Source organism: Pundamilia nyererei, unplaced genomic scaffold (assembly GCF_000239375.1).
Source record: "Pundamilia nyererei isolate P.nyererei 1_Seehausen unplaced genomic scaffold, PunNye1.0 scaffold00058, whole genome shotgun sequence".
Taxonomy (NCBI): Eukaryota; Metazoa; Chordata; class Actinopteri; order Cichliformes; family Cichlidae; genus Pundamilia; species Pundamilia nyererei.
In genome coordinates, this window is record NW_005187459.1 from 1962605 (window position 1) to 1971833 (window position 9229).

The following is a 9229-nucleotide window of genomic DNA, read 5'->3' on the forward strand; positions in this document are numbered from 1 at the left end:
TCTATCTATCTATCTATCTATCTATCTATCTATCTATCTATCTATCTATCTATCTATCTATCTATCTATCTATCTATCTATCTATCTATCAAATAATAAATCTTTATTTATTTATTATTTGAGACTCTATGTATAATTTTGAACCAGTGTGGACAAAAAAATCCAATCTTGTGCAATCAATTCTTGTTTTTAGAGTTGTTAAAGTTGTACGCAGTACAATCCACCCCAACACAACAGTTCAAACAAATCATTAAAAGTGCAAAACTGCCACGACATTCAAGAAATAACATAATATAATAATATATATAATAATATATACACACTTTATAAGATGTATAAATCAAGGATATTGTCCACTGGACCTCGTCCTGTACCCTTAGCAGAAAAACAACCCCAAAGCATAACGTTTCCACCTCCGTGCGAAACTTTGGGGACGGTGTTCTTTGGTTCATATACAGCATTTCTCTTCCTCCAAACACTGCAGGTCAAGCTGATACCAAAGATCTTGATTTTGGTTTCATCAGCACTTTCTCTCAAGCCTTCTTTGACTCATTTAGATATTCACTGGAAAGCTTAAGACAGGCCTTTACATGTTCCTTGTGAGCAGGGGGACCTCGCCGGGCTGCAAGATTTTAATCGATTATGGTGTTGTGTGTTATCAGTGGTGTTCGTGGTGACTGTGGTCCCAACTGTCTTCTGATCATCAACAAGCTCCTTCCGTGTAGCTTTGGGCTGATCCACCACGTTTCTCATGATCATCCTCACCCCAATGATGCAAGATCTTATGTGGAGTTCCAGACCGGGGCAGATTGATGGTCAGTTTATATTTCTGAATCATCACACCAACAGTTGTTATCGTCATCTTTTTATTCTGTGGACAGGGGTGTTTTGTACTTATAACGAACTGAGGTCAGGAGTACCTGTAATTGACTGATGGATTTATTGAGTTTGATTTTTATACCACATGGGAACTCAGCCAATCTGCAGGAGCCAGAATTCAGGCTGGTTTGTACCTGTGTGCCAAGTTTGGTTGCTCAAATCCTGATTGAGTAGGAGGAGTTGGCGGCGAAAGAGACAGACAGACAGACATGGTATGGTGAGGCTGTTATTCTTTAAATAATGTCAGACAGATCTCAGTGCAAACATTAGACATGATTATTCCCATTTCAATTTTTTCCAGCTACCTGATCTTCCCATCAGCTACCTAAACTATTCAAAAGGTTGTTGTGTCTTCATCTCTGAATGACACCAATAATGAAATACCCAGCTGGTATTGTACCTAACACAAAAACAGCTCTTACTCAACTTACAAATAATTTACTGCTCACTGCTGACTCCAGTCATTTCTCAGTTTTAATTCTCCTACCTTCTACATTTGATATGTATGATATACTTTAAATCTCATTGAACTCTGCACTGGTATCAAGGATAGTTCTCTTGTATGGTGTTACTCCTACCTATCTGACTCATCATTTCTCGTCTTAGTAGGGGATTTTTTCCCCCTTATTCTTCATGCAGTGTTCTCACAAGATTCAATAATAGATCCCAGTTTATTCTCTATTCATATTGTTTCCTTGGATCATGTAACTCATAGAAGAAATATTATTTTCCACTGTTGCACAGATGGCACATAGCTATATGTTCTGCTGACTGACGGATGTTCCCAAACTTCTGTTTAACAAGCCCAGATCTGACGTCTTTTCATTTGTCCTTCCAGAGCTGACCCGTGACTTAAAGAATCTTGGAAACCTGTCCTTCAACGTCAGACATCCTGGCTGCAGTATCATTACTCCGAACTTTGCTTTGACATACAGCTCACCAGGGCAGTCTAGTCGTGATTTTTTATTCAACTTAGTAGTATTGTGAAACTTTATTGATTTCATTGTTTTTATCTGTAGCCAACTTTGAAAGAGCTGTTCGTGCTCTCATTTTGTCAGATCCGTGTTATCAAAATTCCTCATGTTCCTGGCCCAGCCAAAAGGCCATCTCCCACTTCTAGACTTTTAACAAGTTCAAAGAGAGTGTCTTATCATTTCTCTTTCAAAACCTTAACCTTTAAAACCTGAGCAGAACTTTACTATTTGTTCCCACACCCTGCCTTATTACAAAATTTTCCTGTTGCAGAGTCCATATATGGATCCAAAATGGCAGCATCAGATTTACCAACAACAACAAAGAGACTTTGGTAGATAAGTCCAGAAAATCCAACAAACTGAAATTCAGTTCAATTCAATTCAATACATATGGCACCACATCAAAACAACAATCATCACAAGGTGCTTTAAATTGTAACGTAAAGACCTTACAATAATAGAAGAACTGAGGCATGGAGAAACAGAAGGGGAGTAAGGCAGGTCATTGCTGGATAACATTCAAGTAAACAGGCAAAAATTAAGAGTGGCTACCCACTAAGGGCACACAGAAATAAATGGTGGTGGTGCAATGGAGTGGGGGATATTTTCTTGTCTTGGTACACTTTGGGCTCCTTAGTACCAACTGAGCCTTTTTTTTTTGAGTATTACTACTGACCATGTTCATCCCTTTGTGACCACAGTGTTCCAATTTTCTGAAGGTTGCTTCCAGCAGGATAACATGTCATGTCACTCTACTCATACAGCCTCCACAGTCACCAGATCTCAATCCCATATATTACCTTTGGGATGTGCTGTAACAGGAGATTTGCACAATAGTCATACAGACAGCAACTCTGCAGCAACTGTGTGATGCTCTCACATTAATATGGACCAAAGTCTCTTAGGAATGTTTCCAGGACCTTGCTACCACAAGGAATTATTGTAGTTCTGAAGGCAGCGTGCAACTTAATATTATCTTAGTAAGCTCAGTTCCTAGCTGTGAATCACTTCTCAAAACTTCCGTTTACGGGAATCTGTTCCTTTTCTAGATTTTATTCCTCTTTCATCATTTATATTAGGTCAGTGTGCTTCAAGGGTATTTAGCAGTGAAGTACAGCTGAGGGTGGAGGCTGGCTAACATTTTTGTCATTATGTACTGAACAAATTGTTGGCCTTATTACAGGAGTAGATAAGAAAAGGGATAAACAAAGTTAATACAGTTCACTCCAAAGGAACTTGAATTTGCAAACCTTTCAAGTTGTCCAAAGCCTTGTTAGCGAGACATGGCCAGAGTCATTAGGCTTTGTTGTTGGGACTTTAGAGTTTAACACATCAGTTTATTTGCTTTAAGAAGTTTAAGAGTTTCATTTTTGCTGTTAGAAAACAATCTAATTTTACCGTTGCCGAAGTTTGAACACAGCTCACATGGCTACTGTTCAGCTTTATTTAACTGAATGATTTAAGCAATAAATTCGCACCAGTGTCAAAGGGAATTGTGGCAAATTGTTTCAGGGAATAACAAGAACAGGAAGCTGCAAAAATGTAACATGCAGCCAGCTTCCAAAAAAGAAAAAAACCCATCAAGTTTCCCTTTTTGCTCTCTCTTTCTCTGTGTGTTGTTTAAATTAAGCAAAATTGAAATTACATTACTGGAACAGACTAAACTTATACAAGTTCTATGCCTGAAAAACAAATTTATGTCTCTCTTCTTGACATATAACCATTATTTTGAGTCCATATGTGTGAGATTATTCACTACAAATAATATTGTGGTTCTTAACAGCCTGGCTCAAATAGAGATCCTCGGACAAAAAAAAACATGAAAGATATTGTGTGAACATAAACCATAAAAACTCTAATCTGTTTATCTGGCACAGTCTGTCTGAAACAGATGCTGAAAAGCATCTGAGCCCAACAGTGTGCATAGCATATTTCTTAGCCACAGTATTGTGTGAATCACCGAAGCCATTTGTAACATATTTGTGACCATTGTGTGGTTTATCCTTCCAAAGGCAACACAATAATAAAGTAAGACCACACTCCTATCTGACATCTGTCAACGTGTTGTGGACCAACCTCAAGCACAAGTTGAAAAAAGCCAGACCACTGTTTTCTAGTTCAGATCAGCTGCTTTCAGGCATGAGCTGAGAAACTGCACGGTTATAATAGTATTGGAAAAAATCACAAAGCGGGAATGACAAGACATCAATAAATCTTGTAACTTTAAAAAATGTAAATAGGAAAATGTGCAGAAAAGGAAGTCTTGACTTAGGATGAGAGGAAAGCTTGAAGGTACTGATATGAACATTTGTTTTTGTGTTGCATATATGCGTCTCATACTATTCTCGATGTTGCCTTCAGCAACATTTTAAAGAAGGAAATAATCTCTGCTTGAGCCAGTTCCCTTCTATTTCTCCACTCGGTTGGCTGCCCTTTTCTTTTGATCTTTTTTTGCTCTTTTACTTTTGTCTGTGCGTAATAACTCCGAATGTGTGTTTGCTATTATCAGATTATTATCCCGCTGAGTGCCTGTGTACGAGTTCTGGGCACCATGCCTGGGTCTGACACCAGGCTCCGGGGCTCTCCTTGAGCCTCCAGACATCACTGTCTTTGGCCGACTCTGAGAGAGAGCATATGTTAACAGCACGCTAGTAACACCGTGGCTTAATTTCAGTATTCTGTCCCTTATTCTGCAAACTCTGGGATGCCTCCCACATCTGCATGAAAAGCAAAGTCAGTAAGGGAGGGATGAATGAAAGCTGTGGAGGATTGTTTGTTGGTTTAGTACTGAAATCTCAGAAAACAAATGAGATGACAGTGTGGAGTTTGTTTATTCAGGCAAGAAAGCTTCACTGTATCCCAATTTTCCATTTCCAGGACTGCAGAATTACCCTTTTTGCTCATTTCACAGCGCTGAAAGGCAGCGATAGGTAAGGACAACAAGACACAAGTAAGCAGATGTATTACCCAGCGCTTCAGAAGTGAAATGAATCTCATACCCTTGAGAGCATCCTGACAGTAGCCCCTGACCTCAGCGCTCTGCTCACTCAGTATCCCTGTCTTCTTTGGTATCCACACACAATTAGTCATGCCTCATCATCTGATACAACACATTCTGAAGGTCAAGATGACAAACTGGACTTTTATATTCTGCCAAAGCATGCCTGAAAAGCTATACTGCATTTCTGTCTTGTGATTCAGCTGCTGAACTCACGTTGTATATTTGAAGGCAAAAGAGCTCTTCTCAGATGACGTTCCCCATGGGAGCAATTGATACTAACACACTTTTCCTGGAGGGCCCCCCAACTACTCAACATTGCTGACATGGGATCTAAAAGCTTGAGAGAAAAGGATGACACGAGAAGGGGAAGAGAGCCAGAGAGAGACAAGGTTGCATCAGCTCAGTGTTTGTAAATGTTCGAGAGAGTGAGAGCCTTGTAAATGGAATTTCTCCTGGGAGAATAAATGGTATGGTTTTGTATTGAATTACATTAAAAAATGTGCTTTTTTTTTCCTAGCATGCATTGATGCAGCATGTCCATGGACTGGGAAAATCAAGCATAAGGAGAACAGGAAAGTTTCTAAATAGAAGAAAAGCATAAATACCCCCAGAGGAATGCATTTAAATTATATTTGTTATTAGAAAAGAGATAATAATTAATTCCAAGAAGACTCTTGCTGGACAACAGTGTATTCCCAAGAAAAGGCCTTACCATCACTGTACGGAAAATGCACTCAGGCATGGATCAGTTACTGTAGCTGAAGACGTTGATTGGGAGCCAGTTCCTCGGAAGAACTGTAGTGCTTATACCATTATCTCTGTCTGCACGATTCCTTGATGACGTTTTCTTTTTTTGTTTGCTTTTTTGTAATCCAAACTTGCATATTGTTGTTGTTGTTGTTTTTTAAAAAATCAAACGAAAATATAAAGTCTTCAATTCTGCACTCTCAGAACGACAAGACAGTTTTATGTCTTTATCTTTATCGCAGATTAAATACTGAAGAACTACAAATCAATCAAAAATTCCAGACTTTACTTACCGGATCAGCGTGATGTAATAACCCTCTGTCATCCTAGAAGGCTCCATGTCATCCTGATGGATTACAACAGAAGCAACTTTGCCAGTTACTTCCAGTAAGGGTTTTTGCTGAAGCAGAAAATTCTTATTTAGCCAATTTACATTTGACCTCTTTACTCTTTGTAGACTGTTTTCATGAGAATTGGTCTATAATATCTTTTGTGCATTTCACAACATGCAGCACTCTGCCCCTAATCCAATTCTAGCCATAAATCTTTTTAAAGTTGCAAATATAAAAATGACTGAGCACAGCAGTTTCCAGTCAAGTTAAAACAAAAAACGGAAACATTCTGGAGCTTGCAGTGCTGTCACTTGGAGAGACATATAAAACTGTGTTTTTTGATTCTTTTTTTAAGTTCATGGACACAAAATTGTAATGATTTCTAAGCATTCCTAACACAGCTACGGTTCGGCAATTCTTACCAGGTTTTTGTTTTATTTCGGTCTGTACTATGCCCAAGGAAAGAATTACTGCACATGCACCATCACCCTGAATTAAAAAGATCTGAGACAATCTTCGGACATCTGTTTTTTAATTTTTCCATCTCTCTGGTCTCATCACTGCTGCCACAGTAACGGGTAGTCTTTACACCAAGCTCACCTTTTAAATTTGTGTTTTGGAAAGGAAGTTTTATGTGTCAGGACATTGCAAGAATTCATTTGGCAATTCTTCTAAACATCAATAGGTAAATGCAGAAGCAGTGGGCAAAAACTAAGTGTACTGTTTGATTCAGTAGCTTGTAGAAAAAAACTTTAGCAGCAATAGCTCGTAGTAATTGCTTTGTGTATGGAGTCATCACTGTCTCATATTGTTGTGGAGGAATTTTGGCCCACCATTCTTTAGCTGCTTCAGTACATTGAGGTTTGCAGGGATTTATTTATGCACAGCTCTCTTGCCAAAGTATTTTCATGTCTGGGTATTGCAACAACTTTGTTTTGTTTTCAGCCATTCTGTTGTAGATTTTCTGGTATTCCTAGGTTCATTTGACCTAATTTCAGCCAAGCTTTAGCTTTTGGACAGTTCACATTTGACTCTAGAATACTTTGGTATGAAGGAGTTAATGGCTCCAAGGTGCTCAGGTCCTATGGCTGCAAATCAAGCCCAAATCATCACCTCATCCACCACCATGCTTGACAGTTGGTAAGACATGTTTGTACTGATATGCCGTGTCTGGATTTCTTCATAGATGGGTCTGTGCATTATGCACAAGCATCTCCACTTTGCAGGATTGCATGATCTGTACTTCCTCTTGCAGGTGATCATGCAAAGCAAAGAGAATAAAACACAGGCACTGCACTAGGGTCGATGTAAACGGGAAGCAGTCCTACACCTTTAAAAACATCGCCAAACTCATCCATTACTGGTGACTAACATATGCAGGGGCAGGGATAGCTCAGTAGGTAGAGTGGTGGCCCCATGATCGGAAGGTCGGGGGTTCGATACCCCTGAACAGCTACCCTCAGGTCCCTACACACTGCTCCCCGGGCGCCCAATGGCTGCCCACTGCTTCACTGAGTGAATGGGTTAAATGCAGAGAGCGATTTTCCCCACGGGGACCAATAAAGTACACTGTCTTCTGTCTTCTGCTAGACACAGACAGGGTGTAATGACTCCAAAGTCTAGACATGTTTTTTATCCTAGGTGGTGCTTTTATGTCTGGCATAAAATTGTAATATTAACTGAGTATGACTAGTTGCTCAACACCATAGCTCAAAGTGGGAATGCTGAGGGCTCAAACACACTTTGTATTCCTAGTCCTGTGAAAACATGTGGGAATGACGTTAGCTGAAGATCCAGAGTTATGCTTGCATGTTTGCACATAATTGCTTTGTATTACAGATGTTTTGTTCTTGGGTCACTGTATCAATAAATAAATCCTGACTATCTGCATTTTATTGGGTTTATTTTCAATAACCCAAGTAAGTAAGTAAAATTTTTATTTCTATAGCACATTTCTAGATAAAAGATCACAAAGTGCTTCACAAGGTATAAAACAAAAACAGTCAAAAGTTAACAAATGCAATTCTAAAAAGATGTGTTTTTAGTTGTTTTTTAAAAGTGATCACTGAGTCCGCAGATCTTAAGTTCTGAGGAAGAGAGTTCCACAGTCTGGCGGCCACAGTGGCAAAAGCTCTGTCTCCCTTGGTTTTCAGCCTTGTATGCTGGATAACAAGTAGGCCATGATCAGTGTGGACAGTTATTGTTGCATATATGGTTCCATGATGTCATGATCCGGAGATATGATGGGAAATTCCATCCGGCACCTGAGTTCCTTTGGTCTCCGCCCCTGGGCAGATGTCTCCTGCAGTCCTGCACACCTGAAGCTGATTCTGGGTAATCAGGATGAGGTCTTAAGCTCCATCGGGACTCTTCTTTGCCGCCAGTTTGTCAATGACCTCACGTTGGTGTTGGCTCCAAGTTTTCATGCTTTTGTTTTTTTGTTTTTTTCTGCTTACCTTGTTTTCCTGTGCCACAGTTCACCTGGACCATCCTCGCCACTTACCTTCAGCTTCAGCTTTTCTCAGACTACCTCTCCATTCTGGAAAACTGCTGTTGTGGTCATTCTTGATCAAAACGGCAATAAACAATAAACCACAGTAAACAGAATATTCACTGAATATTCTGAATCAGCAGCTCTGCAGTGTATCGGTAGGTTGGTCCAAATTAAGATTCTTAGTTAAGTCGATGACTGGTTACAATGCTTTATTGAGATTGCAGGCTCGCAGTTAATCTCCTTTATACAATACAGTGCAAAGGGCAACCACATGAGGAATTAGACAGGTTTAAAATGATTTCAGTCTAATCCAGTTGGAAGTTAGTTGGAAGCAAACAGGCTGAATATACCTAATGTGCACATCAAATCCAGTTTTTATATTATTAAACTATGAACATTGCTTAAAATATTTAATATTTAACACAGGCAGAAATTATAGGTCCAGTTTAATTCCAAATGACCTCAACAAGACTGTAATGAAAAATATGAGAGGCTTTTAAAAGTTTTCTTTATTTTTATTTACTTTTATAAGTTTGTTTAATATGTCTCTTGGAAAATGTGACCTTACACTTAGCCCTCATTCCAGAAAGTTACTGATCCTTTTCTTTATTTGATTGGAGTTTATTTGAGGAGGTACAGTGGGGCAAAAAAGTATTTAGTCAGCCACCGATTGTGCAAGTTCCCCCACCTAAAATGATGACAGAGGTCAGTCATTTGCACCAGAGGTACACTTCAACTGTGAGAGACAGAATGTGAAAAAAAAATCCATGAATCCACATGGTAGGATTTGTAAAGAATTTAT